General features: G+C 40.0%; 1 protein-coding gene across 3 annotated transcripts in view; it reads right to left on the reverse strand.

The window, feature by feature from the left end:
- The window catches only part of MTUS2 (microtubule associated scaffold protein 2), a 599,410-nt gene extending 577,830 nt beyond the window's left edge, over positions 1-21,580 (reverse strand). For 2 of the 3 annotated variants that reach the window (XM_079138562.1, XM_079138560.1), the window contains exons 1-2: positions 20,221-21,573; positions 1,614-1,686 (exon numbers count right to left, since the gene is read on the reverse strand). The gene's annotated coding sequence lies outside the window, so the exon portion shown is untranslated. Of the gene's footprint in view, positions 1-1,613; positions 1,687-20,220 lie in introns of all 3 variants that reach the window. The other variant, XR_013763613.1, reaches the window with a different exon arrangement.
- Between the last annotated feature and the right edge of the window lie 756 nt (positions 21,581-22,336).

Here is a 22,336-nt window from a genome sequence, read left to right on the forward strand (position 1 = left end):
CCCACTGCCTCCGCACACTGCCCTGTGGCCACCACCCTACCCTGATTCCAGTCTGTCACACAGCAGGATACTTTTCCATAGATATTTCTTTATTCCTTATATTTTTCTATCCTCACATACTCTGACTGCCCCCTTTATCTGTCCCCAAATACTGCTGCATCCCCCTTCCCCTGTATCGGTCAATCAGCATCTACCGAGACACTGTTATTACTACATTAACATCAACATACTAGTTTTCTGTTTCATCAGAAGATTAATTACAAAAATGTGCAAGTAAGAAAGAGCCATTTGCCATAAACACACTCAACACTCTGCAAGGCAAGTCCCTTTTTCGGAAAAGAAATTCAAGTTTCAATAGTCTTTGAGAAGAACATCACACAGGTGGCAACTTGAGTCAAGAATGGGAAATCTGAAAGTACACACTATGCATCACTAATTAGAAATCTGTCATAAATTTAGTTTAAAACACAATTTTAACTTTTCTTCCCTAGTTTTATGCCTAGGATGCTCAGGCAACCACCTTTGAGCAAACCTGTAGAAGACACTGTGCCTTTGCTAAGTTTCTTTCAAGCCACCTCAGTTTCCAATAAAAGCCACTAAGAACAGATTTCAACATTAAGCCCCTTCTTTAGAGTCTTTCATGAGTTGAATCCCAACAAAGCAGAGCTGACCAGCTGGTTGTTCAGGCTATGTCCTCTGCAAGGGCACCACATTTAAGGGGGGTGCCAGTCACAGCCTGAGCCTTTATATTATTTTAAAATTTGCTTATGTTTTTCTTAAAACTTGAATACAAAGATGGGTGGTTTAATTATTTATGTTGCAATTTTCTAGCATATGGCAATAAAGTGTCTTGTTCTAAAAATCAATATAGTTCGACAATTTCCCATTGGACAGAAATAAAGTGCCTTGAGGACGGGGTGCTTTGGTCACATTTGCACTTATGGGCTAGCAGCAATTCTCAGAAGAGCTTCTCTCAAATGTCTTAAACTCCTGTCACCTTGGCTGATCACTACTACTTCAGCTCTTAGTTGAATGGAGTCTGGACAGCAATGACTTCCCCCCAATCTGGTCTTTTTCTCTTAGTCCTTATTTATCATGTACATTCTCCACTCCAAGCAAGCCCCCACACGCTACGGCATCTCTTGTCCTCGTTCTGTCAACCGATCCTACTGAGCCCATGATAACAATAGCACTATAACCTTTTGTTGCAGCAGAAGATTAATTATCACTGAGAAAGAGACGTCCGTTGGAAGTACGCTCCACACACTTAAAATCATTAACAAAACATGATGTTTGAACTTGGGTTTCAGTCACCCTCTGAACAGATTCCTCACATTTTCAAAAAAGGCAAAATGAAATTAAGCTTTTAAAAGAGAATTCATTTGCACTGACTTATTTCATTAATAATATCATCTATAATAAAACCACCACCAGTGCGGGTGGAACACAGTGGTAGAGCACTTGCCTAAAATGTGTTAGGTCAAGCATTCCACCTCCAGCACTGCAAACAAATAAAATGAAACTACCACCCGGAAGAGTAAAATATTTAAGAGGCAGTTGCAGACCCGAGTCAAATGGAATAATAAATCAAGTAGAATTCCACATAAACTCACCTTGACCCCCCGAAAACAAGTTTTACTGCCATTGGTGACAATTTGACCTAGTAGACAATCCAGCTGTGGAAACCTTAAAAAGAAAAAGACACAGGAAAATTTACAAGACAGGAGAAAGATTCAGGAAAGCATAAACAGTAACTTCCTTACATTATTTCTCACTGGAAACTGAAGTTAGTTTAGAAAGTCCCTGACTCTATGCTGTAATTGTACCACAAATAAACTCTTCTGTGTTGAAGTCATTGCATAAAAGTCACCATTTTTCCATTGTTTGAGTCTAGGATTTTAGAGATACTTAATCTTATTTTCAGATTAATCCTCAATGGATTACGTGACTTCAATTTTCTTTCTATCTTAATCCCTTCAGTAGTTAATGATCTGAAAACTGATTCTTAAATACACCATATAAATGAAGTATCTTAAGGACTTAAGACACAGCTTTTGTCAGGGGAAGAATACCTCTGATACATGAATAATCATATCCATTTTGTAGATCTTAATTTTCTTAAATTGTACCAAATTTATATTCTGTCATGCTTCTTAATTTTTTCTAACTCAGAACAAATTAAAAATGAGAGGAACTATGAATCTTATAATATTGATAATATCAATATTAATTAGATCCTTAAGAAAATTTTATTTAAAAAAAACAGCAAAAATTAATCTTTTTTTCCCTAAATTGTCCAACAGAAAGATCAGCCATTAAGTGACAGAAAAGATATAAACTTTCTTCAAAAATGTTACTGGGGTAAGATACCTTGGAATTCCTGCTAGTATTAGGCCGAGTCATAAAAGACTGCCAATATGCAACCATTTTTCACCTATATTGACATCAATTTTATAATTTTTTAAACCAGAAAATAGGCAGGATTGGAAAAACCCAGTGATCATGAAATAAGTAGATTTTCAAAACTACCTAATGCTCAACATACATCATTTTTCTGAGCAGCATCAATTGTCTGGGTATTATTATTAACTGCAGTTATTCCAACTTATCACCAATGGTACTAAAAGATAATGAACAAATTCCCTCCAGAATTTAGAAGGGGTTAATGTGCCCCTTTTTAATTCTTTCTATTTATTTGGTCCCAATTAACTGGCGAAGCCCTCTCAGCTTCCTCTCAGCCATATAAGAGACTTTTTCAAGAACTTAAAAATGGCAGAAAGAAGAGATGAAAATAGGAAGGAGAGGCGAGAGGAAGAATACTGATCTCCACAAAGGGCAGGCCAACAGAAGCACAGAGCAAGTGAGCGACCTGAGCAGGGGCAGACCCAGGAAGGAGTAAGAGAGAAAGGGAAGTCAGCAAAGGGGACCCACTGCCAGTCCTCAAATGGTGGGTTCCAGCGCACCACACCAAGGAAATCGAGCAGCTCCAGGGCCAAGCTCAGATGGCATGGGAGGTCTGCCCCTGTCTAATACTGTATTTAGTCACCCATCTACCTGAAGACCTACCACAACCACTATCGACGTACATTACAGCACCAACAACCCCACTGGAAAGAAACACCAACAGCAGAGAAGCCATGCGAGTACCCAGAGTAAAGTCACGTGTTCACAAAAGGCACTTCCTTCTGAGAAGGAGGAAGAAAAGATTTAAATCATTTCCCCCACAAAACTGAAAGGTTGTTTTATTTGGGGGTTTTGTACGAAAGAGCACCCACTAACAAAATAAACTTCTGATCTCTTTTGAGGACCATTCCTTTATTTTTCAGTACCTATTTTTCAATGTGAGGATAAGGTATAAGATCAAAATCAGCTTTCAGAGACAAAAGTCTAAAGTTGACACACTAGGTGAAACCTATCACTTTATTCATACCCAGTCAGAATCCTAAAGACCACAAAAGAAAATGGAAGCAGGGTCAAACTGACGTTCACGGGCTCTCTGTTCTGTCCCAAAAGTGACTTTCCCCTTAACATAGATGTTTTGATCTATGGACTACTGTAACATTGAAGGTAGATGCATCAATGATAGCAAAAGCTGAATGATGGCACTAAAAAATACAGAAAAAGGAAATGATGAAGAAGAAGAAGAAGAGGAGGAGGAGGAGGAGGAGGAGGAGGAGGAGGGGAAGAAGGAGAAGGAGAAGGAGAAGGAGAAGGAGAAGAAGAAGAAGAAGAAGAGGAAGGGGAGGAGGAGGAGGCGGCAGCAGCAGCAGTGTGGTCACACAGAGTTGCTACAAATACAACAGCTCTGAATTCCAGGTGGAAAAACACTACGCCTCATAGAGAAGAGAGAGAAGGTGATTTTGTGTTATGAAAGAAATTCAACAGGATGTGAACAGAGTTAAGAAGTACTATCTAAGTCTGTGACGATTATGTATGCAGAGGTGGAAACAGCGGCTAACTAAATGACAGCACTCTGTGAAGGTCCGAAGTCTGCCTGAGAACCAACTGGTCTACCTCATACAGCGCAACCAGACCACTGGGATTTACCACTGTGGCCAGAGCAGGGTCTACAGAACACCAGTGGCAGAACATAGGAGCTGGTATAGGACACTGGGAGACCAGATGTTTCCTAACTGCCCAGAGTCCTGTATAAAAGGACTGAGGTGATAAATTCTGCACACTGCTCAGCAAACTGATCACAGGTATCTGCATAACAATCACTGAGTGAATTTGTTAAACGTAGAGATTCTTGTGCTCCAAGAATTGATATTACTGAAAGTTTTCCCTAGGTTTTACTGGAGTGCCACCTCATTGAAGAACCAGTGCTAGGCCGATCTAGGGGAATTACCAGAGAAGCAGTCTCTCAGTTGACGAGGAATCTGAGTCAGACCATCAGGCACGTGATAGATACTGGTCCACTTACTCTTTATGGCAACTCCCTAAGTAGACTTCAACATTCCAGTTTTGCAGAACAGGAAACTGAAGGGAGGCCCCCAAATTCAAATTTGCCCAAGACGTGAAAGCAAGAAAGAATAAATCCCGCTTTGCGGCTCCCTTCTTGAAGCTCTCCGCTGCTGGGTGCCCCTGGCCTGATAGGGATGCATTCTACACCCCCTCACAGGTGCCCTCCTGTACCATGGGCCCCAACTCCCGCTCAGCCCCACCACTCCTTCAGCCACTCTCTCACTCAAGTCCCTGCTCCAGGTGAACCAAGCTCCTAAGCAATTCCCTGGGCAACACTGTTGCAAACTCACTGCCTGTGTGCCTGCCTTCTGAGATGCCTCTGTCCTTCATCTACCTCCCATTCCAGCGGGTACCTCAGGCTTCGCCTCTTTATGAAGCCCTGACCCAGCTAGAACTGACCCCTTCCTAGGTTGAGTTCTACAGCAATTCGTACAAGAAAATAACTCTACACTTCTCTCCAGTATTTAACGTCTGACCATGGAAATAGACTGGAATTTTTGAGAATAGATTTCAGTAAATGTTTTAAGAATAAACACATGCAGTCCTCGAGCCACAGCCAGAATTTCAATCTGCATCCAACTCAAAACCAGTACCCTGTGCTGTGTTTCTAGAAGCCTGCAGTCTATAAAAGTCATTCTACAGCTGTCAACACAGCCACTGAGTGAGAGGTGGCTCCTGAGCACTTGGGATGCAGTTAGTCTGAACTGAGATGTACTGTAAGGATAAAACACATGATTTTGAAAATTCAAGATGAAAAGAATGCACAATATTTCCACGTGTTAAAATGATCATATTTTGAATATACTTGGTTACCATGAAATGTCTTAAAATTAATTATATCTGTTCATTATTCACTTTTTAAAGTAGCTAATAGAAAACTTTACATGTGTAGCTTATATTAAATTCATCTTGGACAGAACTAGTCTGCAAAGTATGGCCTTTCTCTTATCAATAAGTCTGCTATGATGATGAGCATAATTTGACCTTTCCTAATGATACAGAGCCACGGGCATCATGGGCTGCATGGCAGTGGTATTCAGCAAGGCCTGCCTGGATAGAGTTTCCCCTACCCTCAAAGCTCACAGATAATTATTCTCAGAATCCCATCAATGCACTGGATTTCTTCTTTACTATAGCTATTAACATTTCACATGTAACTCCAATCTGGATATTTTGCTGAATTCTGAAGCAATGGGCTCATAGGAAAAAGCAGGGCAGAACCAGCGTGAGGCAGGGCACTTGCCCTAGGCACAAAGTTTATGGAGAATAAAAACTCAGTGCAATGGTTTGGATGTGGTTTGTCCTGCAAGGGTTCATGTGTCAGAGACTTGGTCCTCAGTGTGGTGGGACCTTTAAGAGGCGGAGCCTGAGGGAAGGTTGTTAATGCCTGGGGTGTCTACCCTTGGAAGACATTAAGGTAGTTCTTGTGGGACCCCAGTTAGTTCCTGCCAGAGTGAGTTGTTATAAAAGTGGGACTGCTGAGAAGATCAGTCCCCTCCCCAGCCTATAAAATCCTGTCTCGCTCTCACTATTGTGATGCCATCTGCCATGAGGTACTCACCAGAGGCCGGTCCATAGAGCCACTCATTCTTAGAATTTCAGCCCTGAAGTTCCAACTAAATAAACCCCTTTTATGAAGTACCTAGACTTGGTTATTTTGTTACAGCAACAGAAAACTGACTAATCAGTAATAAAGACAAATTTTTAAAAAATAAGTTTCACTGATATGTAATTCACAAATCATTAAATTTACTATTTTAGTTTTTAGATTTTGTTGGTTCACTTTTGTTTTGAGGCAGAATCTCACTATGTTGCCCAAGTTGGTCTCACACTTGTGAGCTCAAGTGATCCTTCCACCTCAGCCTCCTGAGTAGCTAGATGCATGCCACCATGCCTGAAAAATTCGCCATTTTAAAGGATAAAATTCAGTGGATTTTGGTATAAACACAAGGTTGTGCAACCATCACTACTATCAAATTCCAGAACATTTTAATCATGCCCAAAAAGAAGCCATTAGCTGACATACCATAGTCCTTTCTATGCCCAGTTAGTTGCTGACAACTAATGTGTTTTGTCTCTATAAATTTGTCTGTTCTGAAATTTTTACATAAATGGAATCTTACAATATGTGGTCTTTGTATCTGATGTCTTTCACTTAACAAAATATTTTCAAAGTTCAGTCATACTATACCATGAATCAGGATTTCATTGCTTTTTATGGCTAAATGATATTCCAGCATAAGAATGTTCCACATTTTATGTATTAATCAGTTGATGAATATTGGGTTATTTCCAGTTTGGGGCTAATTATGTCTATGTCTGTGTACACATTTTTATATGAATTTTGGTTTTCAATTCTCTTAAGTATATACTTAGGATGGAATTGCTGGAACATATTATATTTCTCTAATTTAAAAAGTAACTACCAATTGATTTCCAAAGTGGATAATCATTTCATAGTACCTTCAGCAATCTATCAGAGTTACAGTGCACCAACATCTTCACAAACACTTGTTCTCTTTTTAATCTTAGCATCTTAGTGGGTATGTGGTTTTGATTTGCATTTCCCTAATGACAATGCTGACTGCCTTTTCATATGCTTATTGTCCATTTGTGTATCTTCTCTGAAGAAATGTTAACTCAAATCTTTGCCCAAAATTTTACTGAGCTGTTTGTCTCTATCGCCTCTAAAAGTTATACTGCTGAGTGTGATCATTCTTTATATAATCCAGACAGAAATCTCTTAGCAGATAAATGCTTTTCAAAAAAATTCTACTGTTCTGTGGGATGTGTTTTCCTTCTTGATATCCTCTAAAGGAAAGAGTTGGAGACTTTTATGAAACCCAGATCTTATGATTTTTCTTCTGTCACTTCTGCTTTTAGTGTTATATAAGAAACAATTACCTAAACCTATATTATGAAGACTTACTCGTGTTTTTTTTTTATTCCTGAGAGTTTAACTGTTCTCATTCTTACATTTAGATCAATGGCCATTCTGAGTTAGTTTTCACACTTGGTATGAAGTAGGTCAGTGTCATCCTTCTACATGTGAATATTCTGGCGTCACTCTTAAAAAACTTCTTTCTCCACTGAAGTAGCATCACCCCTGTTAAAATCAGCATACTACAGTGATGCAGCCACATTGATGTTCATAGCTGCTCAATTTACAATAGCCAGATTGTGGAACCAACCTAGATGCCCCTCAATTGATGACTGGATAAAGAAACTGTGGTATATATACACAATGGAATATTACTCAGCCATAAAGAAGAATAAAATTATGGTATTTGAAGGTAAATGGATGCAGTTGGAGAATATCATGCTAAGTGAGATAAGCCAATCCCAAAAAAACAAAAGCTGAATGATCTCCCTAATAAGTGGATGATGATACATAATGGGGGGTGGGAGGGAGGCAAGAATGGAGGAAAGATGGATTGTATAGAGGAAAAAGAGGGGTGGGGAGGGGGTCGGGGAAGGAAAAATAACAGAATGAGACAAACATCATTACCCCATGTACATGTATGATTACACAAATGGTGCAATTCTACTTCATGTACTACCAGAGAAACAACAGTTACACCCCATTTGTGTACAATGAATCAAAATAAATAAATATTTTTAATAAACAATTAATTGTAAGTTCAAGACTTTATTTCACAATATTATACCATAAATATACAGGTTATTCTTTCACCTGTACCACACTGTCTTGATTAATTTAGTTTTGCAGTAAGTTTTGAGATCAGGTAGTGATAATCCTTCAACTATGTTCTGCTTTTTCAGTATTGCATTAACTGTTATGGGTCTGTTACATTTCTTGGAGGCATAGGAAAAGGCTGCTGTGATTTTTGTAGGGATTACATAGATCAATTTGGAGAACATTAATATCTGAACAATTTTAAGTCAAAAAAGATTTCCTTCCATTTATTTGGGTTCTCTTTAATTTCTTTCAACATTTTGCAGTACTCAAGATACGAGTCTTGAATGTCTGTTGTTACGTTCATTCCTAAGTATTTTGGTATTTTTGACACTTTTATATGAATTTTTTTTTTAATTTTCATACTGTTCATTGTAAATGCATGTAAATACAATTGACTTTTATGCACCCTGTATCCTGCCACTTTGCTGAACATACTAGTTCTAATGGTTTTTAAGTGTGAGTGAGCATGGGTGTGTTGTGTGTGAGCCCATGTGATTTTCCATAGTAAACAAGATTATATCATCTACAAATATAGTTTTACTTCTACCTTTCATCTACATGACTATATTTTTCTTGCCTAATTACCTTGGCTAGAACCTCCAGCCTGATGCTGAATAAATGTGACAAGAGAGGTGTCCTTGATTGATTCCTAAACTTAGAAGGAAAACAGTCTTCTGCCACTAAGTATGATGTTAGCCATGGAACTTTCATAGCTGCCCTTCCTGTGACTGAGGACTTTCCCTTCCATTACTAGTTTTGCAAGTGTTTTTATGATAAAGCACCGTTAGAATTTGTCAAGTGCTTGCCTGCACCTACTGAAATAATTATATGGTTTTGTACTTTATTCTGCTAATATGGTTTATTACACTGATTTTTATATTGCATTGATCAGATAAATCCCACTTGATAATGTTGTATGATCATTTTATATGTTGCTATTTCCTATTTGGGGATATTTAGTGCAGATTTTACAACCATATTCATAAGGAATACTAGTCTGCATTTATCTTGTGATGTCTTTGATTACCAAAGTAATACTAACCTCAAAGAGTGAGTTGGGAATATTATCCCCTTTTCCATTTTCAGGGAGAGATTACACAAAAATGCTCTTAATTCTTTAAGCAGAATTTACCCAAGTAGCCCCCTTGGTTTGGACTTTTCTTTGTGGTAATTTTATTATTATTATTTCAATCTCTTTTCTTGTTATAGGTCACTTCATATTTTTCATTTCTTCTTGAGTCAGTTTGGCAATGTGTGTTCTTCCTAGAGTCTGTCCAATTTGTTTAGGTTATCTACTTTGCTGGCATAAAATTATTCATCACATTCCTACATAATGCATTTTCTCTCTCTCCACTCATTCTGATTTTAGTAACTGAGTCTTCCCTCTTTTTCTATTAGCCAGTAAGGTAAAAGTTTCTCAACTTCATTGATCTTTTCAAAAGGAAAGATTTTTGTTTACATTGATTTTTCTCTACTGTTTTTCTACTTCATTTATTTCTGTTTTAGTCTTTACCATTTTTCCCCCTCTGCTTATTTTGGGTTTAGTCCGCATTTCTTTTTATACCTCTTAAAATGAAAGGTAAGGTTATTGATTTGAGTTCTTTCTTTTTTGCCAACATGGGCATTTACAACAAAAAATTTCCCTCTAGGTACTAATTTATTTACATTCCATAAGGCTTAGTATATTGTATTTTTGTTTCCATTCATCTCAAAATATATTACATTTTGCTTTGTGATTTCTTCCTTGAAAGATCGGTTACTTAGGAAGGTATTGTTTCTACATTTTATAACTTTCTGAAATCTCTTCCTACTAGTGATTTCTAATATTCCACTGTGATCAGAGAACACACTTTGTATGATTTCAATCCCTTTAAGTTCAACAATACTTATTCTATAACCTAATATGTGAGTTATTTAAAGAATTTCCCATGTGTACTTGAGAACAATGTGTATTCTGTTGTAAGATGGTATTCTATAGATGTCTGTTAGTTCCATTTGATTTACAGAGTAGTTCTAGTTTTCTATTTCCATGCTGATATTCTGCTAGTTCCAATTCTTTATTGAAAATCTTCAACTACTGTTGCTAAATTTTCTATTTCTCCTTTCAGTATGTTTTTTTCAGTACTAGGGATTGACCACAGGGGTGCTCTACCAGTAAGGCACATCCTCACCTCTTTTTCATTTTTTATTCTGAGACAGGGTCTCGCTGAGTTGCTAATGCTGGCCTCAAACTTGTGATTCTCCTGCCTCAACCTCCCAAGTAGCTGGGATTGCGGGTATACCCCTATACCCAGTATACCACTATACCCAGTTCCATTTTCATTTAGAGTAATTACTGGTAGGACAAGATTTATAACTGCTATTTTGTTATTTGCTTTCTATTTTTCTTATGTATTTTTGCTCCTCTATTCCTGCCCCCTTTAAATAAAATATATTTTTTCCTGAAAACCATATTAATTCCCTTGTTTCTTTTACTGTCTTTAGTGGCACTCTTTATTTTTTCCTATAGATTTGAGTTACTGGCTAGTGTCCTTTCGTTGAAATCTGAAAGACTTCCTTTAATATGTCTTGTGGGGCAGGTTTTCTGGTGACAAATTTTCCGTTATTTTCTGAGATGTCTCATTTTGTTTTGAAGAATAGCTTTGCTGGATATAGAATTCTTGAATATTTCTTTCTTTCATTACTTTGAACACATCATCCCAATACCTTCTGGACCCATGATTTCAGATGACAAGTCAGTCGTTGATCTTATTTTGGATCTCCCATTTGTGATGATTCACTTTCTTCTTGCTGCTTTCTCTCTGTTTTGACTTCTGACAGCTTGCACTTGGATGTGGATCTCTTTGTGCTTACACTCAGAGTGCATGGTGCTTCTTGAACATGCAGACTAATGTTTTAAATAAAATTTGGGGAATGTTTCACCATTGTTTCGTAAGTAGTGTTTTTGGCCCTTTTTTCCTCTCTCTCCTCCTTCTGAGTCTTCCATTATGTATATGTTAGTACTCATAAGTCGGAGGTTCTGTTTACTTTCATTTATTGTCTTTCTGTTCCTAAAACTAAATAATTTCAATTAATCTATTTTCAAGTTTGCGTATTGTTTCTTCTGCTAGTTCAAATCTACTGATGAGTCTCTTTAGTGATTTAATTTTAATCACTGTACCTTTCGACTTCATAATTTTTAATAATCTCTCTCTACTATTATTCTATTGGTGAAATATCATTTTCATACTTTCTTTTGGTTTTTAACATGCAGTTTCTTCGAGCTACTTGAATATATTTATAACGGCTGATTTAAATTGTTTGTCTAATAAGGCCAATGATCTTTTTTTTATTTCCTTCCCTGCATAGTTACTTTCCATATTTCTTTAAGCATGCTGTAATTTTGTATTGAAAAACCAGATTCTAAGTAATAAGACAACTTCAAATATCAAATTCAACCCTCCACACTAAAGTTTTTATTGTTTATATTTGTTGTTTTTGTCATTCCTATTACTGTTTTCCAATTTCCTGGACTAATTATTTTAGGTCTATTTTCTTTATCATGTGCAGCAATTGAAGTCTAGCATCAATGTTCAACAAAAGATAAGACAGATGTGTCTCTAAAACCTTGAGCCAATGTGTCTCACAACCTTTTCTGAGGGTCTCTGTGTGTCTGTACATGTTTTCAACACTCCACAAGGGAATTTACAACTCTGCATTAGCCTTTTCTTCCAACTTGTGCAGAGCTTCAATGTCAGCTAGTCTTTCCTGAATATGCACATGCACATGAACCTTCTAGATTCCAGGGACTATCTAAAAGATTTTTTAAGCCATCCTAGATATCTCCTTTCCCAGTTTTTCCTTTTAAAATTTTTGGTCAAACTTTTGCTAACCCCAACTGCCACCACCACCTCAGGCAGTTATGTGTCAAACAATTGCTGATAACTCTTCAACAAAACGCCTCAGGGCTGTCACATAGAATGAGTTTGAGGTAGGTTAAATTAAAAAAAAACTTAAAGAATTAAGTTTTTCGAAAACTGCCAGACAGGCCATACTATAGCCATTTCATGAGAACACAGCTTTTGGAGAGCTGCAAATTTGCTCCTTCCCTTTGAATGCTTTCTAGGTTATTTTTCAAAATATGGATACTGCTAGATGGAGCAGTAGGGGGTGAATGGAAATAAGGTGAGTTTAAATGCCATAAAGTTCACTGTTCTCACTGAAATTCAGTCCTTTTTCTTGAAAAAACACTCCTCAGATTGCTGAAAGATTTCAGTTAATTTTACAGTTCAAAAAATATTGTCTTTAGTTTATTTTTACCAGTTTTCCCTTTGCTGATGTATAAGAGAGAAATTTTTAATTAATTTTATTCATGCCCTATAATCATAAGTAAGAAGGAAATTCATTGTAACATATTTGTACATGCTTATAATTTGGTCAATTTCATAGACAGAATTTTCAGAATATCCTTTACTTCATCACAGATGTACTTCTGAGATAAATATCTTAATGCAATATTTTTAAAATCAAAATTAAAGCAAAAATTCCATGATGATCCAAGTATCAAAATTCTAAGAGAACACAGGATCAACCCTATTGATTTTTCCGTTTGTGTCAGGCTCCAATACGATCTTGACTTCAATTAAAATTTTGGTAGTTTGTTCGTTATGGACATTTTGTATGGATTTTTATTATTTCAATTACATGAAAATTTTATTTTTATTTCTGAACTTTTTTAGTACCTCCTTAAATTTTGTGTCTGAGTCAAGTGCCTGAGTAGCCCCTCAGAGCTAAATGTGATTTTCAGATCACATTTCTGGGTTTTGTTTGTTTGTTTGTTTGCTTGCTTGTTTGTTTTTTTTTAATTCACTAAACTGAGATACTAGTTCTAACTCACATTTATATTCCATTGCAATATCTCAGGCTATTTTCAATATTATAATCTTAAAATCAAGCAGATTTTCAGTATGAAGTTTGGGGATGGAAGACAATGTACTTACACTAAAATAACTTCATAAATCTTGTAGTAGAGGAAAGTTAGGTAACTCAGTAAAAAAAATTCATTACTGGTTTTCAGGTAAACTAATATGATGTGGGTTTTTTTAAAAAATAATTCTTACTAGTGTTATTCAGGAAACTAAATGTAATGTTTGGCATATTCACCACACAAACTTCCCAAGACACCACAGAACACCAAGAGAAAATGTATTAGGTTTAGAAATATCAGTTTCAACTAAAATTATTCTGCTTCATGATTTCAGTTTTCAAATTAATTTCCTCTGAACATAAACTGATTGTAATATAAGAATTAGGAGTTAAAAAAAAATGTGTCTGGCTTAATACATGGCAAAATTTCCAACCCGAGAATACAATTATTTGTGGGTAGGGGAAGATTGCCTATGTTGAAAGAAGCTATTTTGAGTGAGTGATTTCAAACAGCTTAGTACAAAAGCAATTAATTCTGGATGATTTGAGATTACTTCTCCTAAACTGTCATTAACAGAGATAGTGTTCATATTAAGTTTTCAGATTAGTACTTTGCAATAGCAGTCAGGGAAAGTGTGGAAATTTAACTTCCCCATTAAGTGTGCATTATTTGCCTCTGTTGCTTTATTGTCGTTTCTTGTAATTCATGGCTCTAAACTTCACACTCTCCACTGAGCTTTTGAAAAGCTCTTAAAATCACTGTATCAATATTAGCTTATTTCTGGAAAAATTTATTTGCTTCATTACAGTCCTTATAAAAACTAAGGAGCTGCATTGGATTTTCCTTTCTGCAGGTGAGCTTCTGAAAGTCACTATCAAACTGTCATGAACACTGGTTTGGCCCTAATCACATATACTGTAAACACTTTTGTTTCTGTACAGGAACCAAACCCACTGTTTCAACAGACCTCTAGGTACACAAAGGATAGTAAGACTAAGAAAAGTCAAAAGGGGTAATACCACCTATCCTCTCTGGGACAATGGAAGTACATTTGCCTGAAAGACAATAATCAATCTTTTCTTAAAAATAAAACAGATAGAGCTAACGATTTACAAGCTCTTCTACTTATAACCAAACTCTGATGATAAAACATACATTAGAAATAAGAGGCCAGCATAATCACTTATTTTATTTATTCATTCATCTAATCATATATTTACTTACTACTTATTTAGCAAATGATAGAATTGTCTATCTAGAAAATATAAGGAAAAAAACCTCAAGAAGGTTAGAATAGATAAGAGTTTGAAAACATGATGATATCTTAAAATCAAAAGCCTTTGGTATATCAATCATTCATGTTATATAAAAATGTTAAACTAATTGGTTATATAACAAAAGCAATTAGAAGGTCCACTCACAAAAGCTAAAGAATATCAAACACATAGGAAGAGCCTTGAATCCTTCAAATTTCATGTTTGAAACTTGAAGGGCATGTGAGAGACACAAAGAAGCCACATGAAGTGATGATGAAGCCCAAATTAAAGACAGGCAGTTAGGATAGACAGGTGATCGTGGAATTCAGGAAGTGGAGGCTGCTTTGGATCTGGGAAGTTAGAGACTGTCTCTGGGAGATTAGAATGCCAATGTCTCCAGAACCCTTTGATCACCAAGATCACCTGCCTATCCTACCCCTCCCAAAAGGTTGTGGACAGGGAATGGCTAATTAATGCCCCCTGGGTGGTGGGGAGGCTGCATCCTGCCTGGATCACTCCCTTTGGCTCTTCCCCCTGCCCAGCTGCTTCTCACCTTTTAGTCATTCCACCAGCATCTCCTGGGCCAAGTAGGCAGGAAGGAGAGAGATAAGGGGGGAGAGAGCAGAAGAACAAGGAAACTTTAGTCTATAAGAGGCAGGGTGCTCTCACTTCTGGGGATTCCAGAACACCAGCCATGGCTCCTTTCCCCTCCTGGAAGAAGTCTGTGTTACTACCTTGAAATAAAACCTACTCCTTATGCTTGCCTCGACGTGCTTCTTTCATGTTCAAACTTCAATATTTGAGGAAGCAGAACTCGTCACCGATGACCAGCGGTGCCAGTGATGAACCCAGGGGCAAGAACTCTAGTCTCCCATTGGTGTCACCTTTGTGATGTCACCCACAAATGTGCTCAGGCAGGCTGCTAAGATGCTCCCTACCCACCAGCAAACGATTCAGAGAACCTCCAGGTAGAAGATTTTCTTTGGCTCTTGAGGGTTAAAGATGGTTATAAGCTAATGGCCTGAAAAAGTAAACGGCTACCCGTCTCTGTCCCACACCCCTGTCCCACACCCCGGTGTGTCCAGCAAGGCTGTAACTAACACCAGGAAGTTCCTGGCTACTGCTCCCAGTGTCTTCCTCACCACCTGCACTGAGAGATCCATGAGCGCCTGAGCCAGGTCCACACATGTGTGTGTGTGTGTTTTCCGTTTATCGGATGTAAGGTAGCCATCTGGGCGGCCAGGGGCCTCAGTCAGCCCCTGAACAATTTCTCTTCCTCCAACTCAAGTTACCTTTGGGCCAGGGGGTTCGCTCTGGCTCAGTGTCACTCAAAGTCACTCTTGATTCCAGGCATTAAGATATTCCTCGGGCAAGAGTAGTGTGGTCCCCACTGTCAACATCCTTTTTCTGTTTTTCCATCACAGATCTAATGTGTTCCTAGAAGGACTGCAGGGATTCCAAGCTGAAATGGAACTTGCCTGCTGGTCCCTTTGCAATGACAGGTCAGTGGAAGCTGTCAATGAAGATACACAACCTCCCTCCCTGCTCCTCTTTAGATGATGGTCCAGGCTGGATTCCAGATGCCCTTGGAGGCCCTTGGTTGCTCCTGGTTCCTAGCCACCACAGAACCTGAGAACCTAGAGCAACACCAGCATTCACTGACACAATCTCAGGCAGTGGGAAATCGCAGTTCTCTATCTCACACTCTTCTTCTCCCATATTTGATATATTTTTCTCCATAGTACCATCCCTTACCTGAGCTATTAAACACTTCACTTCATTCACCTAATTATATTATACTGTAAGTTCTTCAGGGACACAGTTTTTGTCTGTTCTGTTCACTGTTCTATACCTAATGACTTAAACAGTACCTGGCACACAGAGACACTCAGAAGTATTTGCAGGATGGTCTTTTTAAAACGAGGAGAAGCCAAGTGCTGGGGTGTACACCTGTAATCCCAGTGGCCTGGTAGAATGAGGCAAGAGAATCTCAAGTTCAAAGCCAGCCTCAGCAACTTAAGTGAGGCACTCAGCCATTCAGTGAGACCCTGTCTCTAAATAATATATGAAAAGGGACTGGGAATGTAACTCAGTGGTTAAGCACCTCTGGATTCAATCTCCATGCCACAAAAAATAAAATAAAATAAAATATAATAAAATAAAATAAAGGGAGAAAACCTAGATACTAGTTAAAGGCAATAAAGACAAATTTTATCCAGTAGTACAGGATAAAAACTTCAGTAGAGAAATGAACTCTGCTCTGATTCTGCAGAGATGACTGGATGTTTTAAAGGGAGAATGAGGAAGGAGCAATGACTGCTAGCTCAGAGAAAAGAAGTCAAAACTTATAAAAAGCAAGCAAAGTGGATGGCCAGTGTCAACACAATTTGGCCCTCTGTGTCTATTAACTAATGCTTGCCAAAGTTAGGTCCTATTCTCCCTCAGAGAATGGAACAGAGCCCTATCCTTCCTGATGAGCACATTTCAAAGGAATGGCCTCAGGTCCTTGAGAAAGAGACTCCTGGGCAGCAGGACACACATATCCATGACAAAGGGACAGAGAAAGGACTTACAACTGTATTTGTTTTCTTTCTTAAATGAATGCTCTAAGTAAAAGAAGCAAGAGTCTATTGTCCTATGTTAGCTAGAACAAAAGCTAAATTCTTTGAGGACAACTGAATTTTTCCAGGCAGGGACTCATGGAGGGCTGTGTCACTCCATGGCCATGGTCTTGGATTTCTAGAAACCCCGTTAGAGAGTTTTCAAGTCCCTTATTTGGGTGCATGGGGAGGATAAAATAATTCGTCATAAGACTAAAATCGAAGCCTAGCTGGAAAATGTGTTCATAGGGGGACCCTGACTAAAGTCAGGTCAAGGAGTTTCTGTGGATGGATGGATAATGGGTGGATGGATGATGAATGGTGAATGACTAATGGGTGTATGATGGATGATGGACGGGGTCCATGAGATGCATGCATTGATGGGAAGGTTCAAGAAGAAAAGATCTGAAGACATTCAAATTCAGATATAAAGTAGAAATCATTTCAGAAAAAAAGGGAAACTCCTCAACTCTTCAGCAACTCTCTCAAACGTGGTTTGATGACTATAATAAGATGCACTTGCTCATAAAAACTGCTAATCAGAGCAAGTTGATAGTTCATAGCTCATGTAGTGACCTGCTTTGTCTCCTGCAGGGTATTTTCTAGATCTGAGTATGTCTGCTCACTATTTAAAGTTCCTACTAGAGACAGAGCTAAGGAGCTTACACAAAGGTCTCCCATGGACCCGATGCTATCTGTTCCTATTAACTTTTAATTAATGAAACATTTAGTAGTTGTTGTTTTTTTTTGTTTTGTTTTGTTTTGTTTTTGTTTTTGTTTTCCTTCCTTTCCCCTTGGCAGTCTGCCTCTGAGATGTGGAAGAGTTTTAACCCACTTTCCTCACATCCCCGCCCACTTCTCTGCTGTACTCCACCTCTGGCTCATACTCAGATCCAAAAAAGTCCCCTTCATGGGATAACAAGGCTCAGGGCTGGTTCTCCCTCCAGGAAATGTCCCAATTTCAGGAGTTCTCCACGATCCTAGGTTCTAGCAATCTGCATTGCTACAACATTGCAACTACAACATTGGCCCAGATTTCTTTTCCTTTGGTTATCTTTTCATACATAACAAAAAAATAAATAAAATAAGAAAAGGTGATTTTATAAGTTAGCATTTGAACATAACTCGGAGGCAGGAGTAGACCCAGGGTTTGTGGAACCTCAGATTTATATAATTGTGGAATTTGGGGGGGAGCAACCTCGCTATTTAAAAAAGAATTCAAAACGACAAGTACAAACTTATGTATGACCCTGTGAGCACCCCTCCCATGGCTTCCAAAGATGCCTGGGTGAGGGACCTGAAGTTTAAGATTCATTAGCTTCCCAGTCAATCCCCCTCTGCTGGGAGATATAAAAGACTGGAGAGGTTTCTACTGCGGCATTCAAATCTCTAGAAAATCACTAAGCATAACAGTTTTCTATTACATCAATCCTCCAGACGCTATTCTTATCTCCCTTTCACAAACCACCATCTCTGCTGTTCCCTCTAATTTGGCAGCAGCAATTCATTATAAAACTCTGTGTGTGTGTGTATGTGGGACTGGGTTTGTGCAACCTCCCCCGATTTTGGCTTCAACAGCCCAGTTCCGTGTCAATTATGTAATAGCCAAAACAGGGAGTTTAATAGAGTACCAAAAGCACAGTTGTAGTTCTTACATAAGCCTACCATAAACCATAAAGCATACGATCTGCTCCCAGGTTTGGATATCTGAAATTACATAAGGTAAACCAAAAACAGATTCAGCAGGAAGATTTCCTTCCAAGCTTAAAAACAGTGAAAACCTTTTTACACTTAATTGACTAGTTTATACTGCAATAACATAGTAAGTTTTCAATTTGATAGGAAAAATAATCTTTAATGAGATTTGATTATTTTATCATGTAAACATAGAGGAATATTCTGGTACCGCTACTCAACTTTAACAGCTACCTCTGCTCACTGAACTGTACTCCTCAGGGCTCCCATTAGTATTCTACGTGGATTAGGGGTCCCTGATAAACATCAATGATTCTTGACAGAAAAAAAGTAAAAAAATTATTTAGATGAAATACATAAACATACATGGCAAAATTCGTCAACATAGCTCCTTTCCAATACCATTTTTCTCTTCTCATGGTTCAAATCCCACATTTTTTACTTACCTTAAACCACTGTAGCCACACCTTAGGTTACAAAGTAACAAACGAAACAGTGCCCTCCAATGGGTGCCACTTCTGGCTACACATAAGAATCTCCAGGAGAGCTATTAACCTAATAGATGCCAAGGCATTACCCCAAATCCATTAGAACAGAATATGGTGGTGACAAAAGGGGATGCCTAAACATCAGTGTGACTGATGCTTTCTACTTGTGTCTTCTTCTTACCTGAAAAAATAACTATAAATGTGAGCAGAGGGCGAGTGAAGAGAAATCTTTAATAACTGGAAACTCATGATTACTAATTCTCCATCAAATGACAAAATAAATGCATCCAGTAGTTTGAAAGTCATAAAGGAAATCCGTGGGCTCTTTTCTATCACTATCCGTGAGAGGTCAAAAGAATTCTCACCAATTTTCATAATAGACTTTACAAAACCTGTTTTGTGTTTTAAACCTTAGAGTTCTTCCTAATGAATATTTTAAAGGGCCCTATATTATCTGAAAATGCTATCTCTAGTTAAGGTCATGCTTATCTTCAAGGAAAGTTTTGATTTGAAGCAGAAATTACAGGTCTGACTTCCTGCGCTCTTCTCAGATGCTCTGGTAATTACTCATAACTTTACCAATGAGCAAATATTTTTAAAGCACTTATATAACATGGAGTACAGGCGCCTTTGGTATCCTGCCAAGTGTACTTCTTTCCGTGTTTGTATTTAAAATAGAATGGTAGTAACATCACTTGTGAGCCTGAAATTCCTTCTGCGCACAGGCTCAGAAGGGGGGGGGGGGGGGCATAGCTCCAAGGAAATAACACATTCATACTATATTAAGACGAAGACACAGATCAAATTATCCACAACTGGGGGTGGGGGGTCGCGTTAACCAACCTACCATCGCTTCTGAAACACGGGGTGTTCAACCTGGCAGCCCGCGAAGGTGCCAAATGAGCTGCAAGGTCTCAGTCGGAGCAGGTGATGTGGGCAAAAAAGAATGAATGTTCTGATGACAGAAAAGCCAACAAATGCTGCGCTGCCCGGATCCTGGCCGCCTCATTCCCTAACTCAGCACCTGTCTTCCGGTCGGATCCAGAAGGCAGGCGCCGGAGTCCAGCGCGATCGCAATCACGCTGGACAGTGCAGAAGAGGATTTGCTCACCTTGGTCAGAAAGAGCCAAGAAAGATGTCCACAGGCCACCACTGCCCTTAAGAAGACTCTCATCCTGGACCAGGTTCCGACACGCTTCCTCCTCCTCCTTCCCAGCAGGAGTTTTCAATTAACCGACACGTCTGGACTCCTGACTGACCGGTCAAGATTTCCGCAAAAGGGGACCACAAACTTGCCCAGAGAGCCGGCAGAGGTGGCGCTGGAGGAGAGCGCGGGGCGCCCCCGCACCTGGAGACGCTCCCGTACGCTGTCACCTCCGCCCGCCCACGCTCGCCCGCGGCGGCTGCGCTGGGCTCCGCGCCCCCGCACTCACCTCGGCTCAGCACCGCCCAGGCCACCGCCCAGCTCTGGGAGCAGGGGTCAGCCCGGCGCCGAGGCCGGGACCTCGGGCACCACGCCTGGGCGCTTGCCGCGTCGGCCGCGGTAGCGGCTGATGCTCCGGACGCCTCGCCCGGACAAAGAGAAGCCGCGGGTCCGGCGGCCGCCCAGCCAGAGCCTCGGAGCGCGCCGCGCACCCCGCGCTCCTTGCTCGGGAGGTGCTGTCCGCGGTGACAGCGGCCGGGCGGCGAGATAACCGCGCGGGAGGGCGGCGCGGGGCGACAGCGCTGCGCACCCCCTCCTGGCCGCCCGGAGACGCACAAGCCGAACCCCGGGCGCCTCCTCCCGGCCCGCGCCCCTCGCCCCGCGCCACAGACCGCAGTCCCGCCGCCGGGAGCCTGCGCGCCCTCTGCTGGCCGCTCCGCACTCGCTCCTGCGCGCGCGCCGTCCAGCTCCAGCTCCTGGAGAGCGGTGGGCGCGGCACCGGCCGCTGTCCCTGACCAGTGCTGTCCCCAAGCGTAGGGAGACTCCAGGAAAAGGAATAAGACTGAGTTGGCGCCCACTGGGCAGGGAACGTAAGAGTGGGATCTGCTGTTTTCCGCTTAGGACAGAAGAGGGAGCAGCTTCTCACTACAGGCACCAGGAAAATTGGGGGTTCAGAATTGGGACGAACTTTGAAAGGCGGTAGGATTCCTAATTCATCGGAGCCCAAAGCGGTCTTTGAAAGGGCTTGTGGAATAGGCAGGCGATTCTCTAAAAGCAGGCTTATTTCTGTGTTTCACAAGCACCAAATGTGCCTATGCACTGTTGAATGGATTCAAGCAAGCCTTGACCCCATTCTTAGTAAATAAATAAATTGATGACTTCTCAGAGATCCAGTTCTACCTGAAATGTTGAGGTTCCCCTAAGCAGTGCAGCTAGAAGGTTTGAAAAAGCAAGCGAGACTGGAGCCTCTGGGTTCAAACGACAATGGAATAAAAGTCCATCTTTGCCCAATTTAGGTTGTTCTTTGTTGTTGTTGTCTAGGGAGTGTCGTTTTTTCAGACTATTGAGCAATATTTTATACAAGTTCTTTTCTTAGTAACCTGAATTACATGGTGAAGGGAAATCATGAAATAGTACTACTTTTTTTCACACTATTGTCTTTTCAAATTATTCTATCCTATTTCCCTTTTCCTTTGGAAGAATCTAGGGCAGATTTTATAGCTTTTCCTGTCACTTTCAGGAGTTAATAAACATTCTGATTTGCTGGTATTCCAGTGTCTAGTCCAGTCCAAATCAAAACCTCAATCTTGCTCCATTTAGCCTTCTCCAGTTTCCTCCCACCATCCACCAGCCTGACCCAAATCCAGAAGCCCATGTGAGAAGCCAAGACCCTTTGTAAGCTTTGCTTTCCTTTTCTGTGTCCCCTCCACAAGTGAAGCCTGTATTCTCCCAGGTGGTAGTGGAGCCCTGTCCTCTCCCTGCAGCCTCCTCTTCAGCTTCCTCTCTGTTGGTCCAGCTCAAAAACAACCTCTGCAGGGCAACATGCCCTGGTAGGCAGACCCAGCAGCCTTCCCTGCATCCACGCTGGCCCACAGATGACACTTGCATTTTTCACCCATCAAACTCTACACGTTCAGGCTGAAGACACTGCAGCTCGGTGTCCTCATTCTCCAGTCACAGGTAACTCTGACTGGCCTGTGTCCTTGAAGCTTCTCAGGCAACTCTGGGCTCACATGTGTCCCCAAACTCTGAATAATACATACCAGGAGTTCTTCAAGAAGTTCTCCAGAAGCATGCCTCCCTT

Source organism: Sciurus vulgaris (genome assembly GCF_902686455.1).
Source record: "Sciurus vulgaris genome assembly, chromosome: 4".
Lineage (NCBI taxonomy): Eukaryota > Metazoa > Chordata > Mammalia > Rodentia > Sciuridae > Sciurus > Sciurus vulgaris.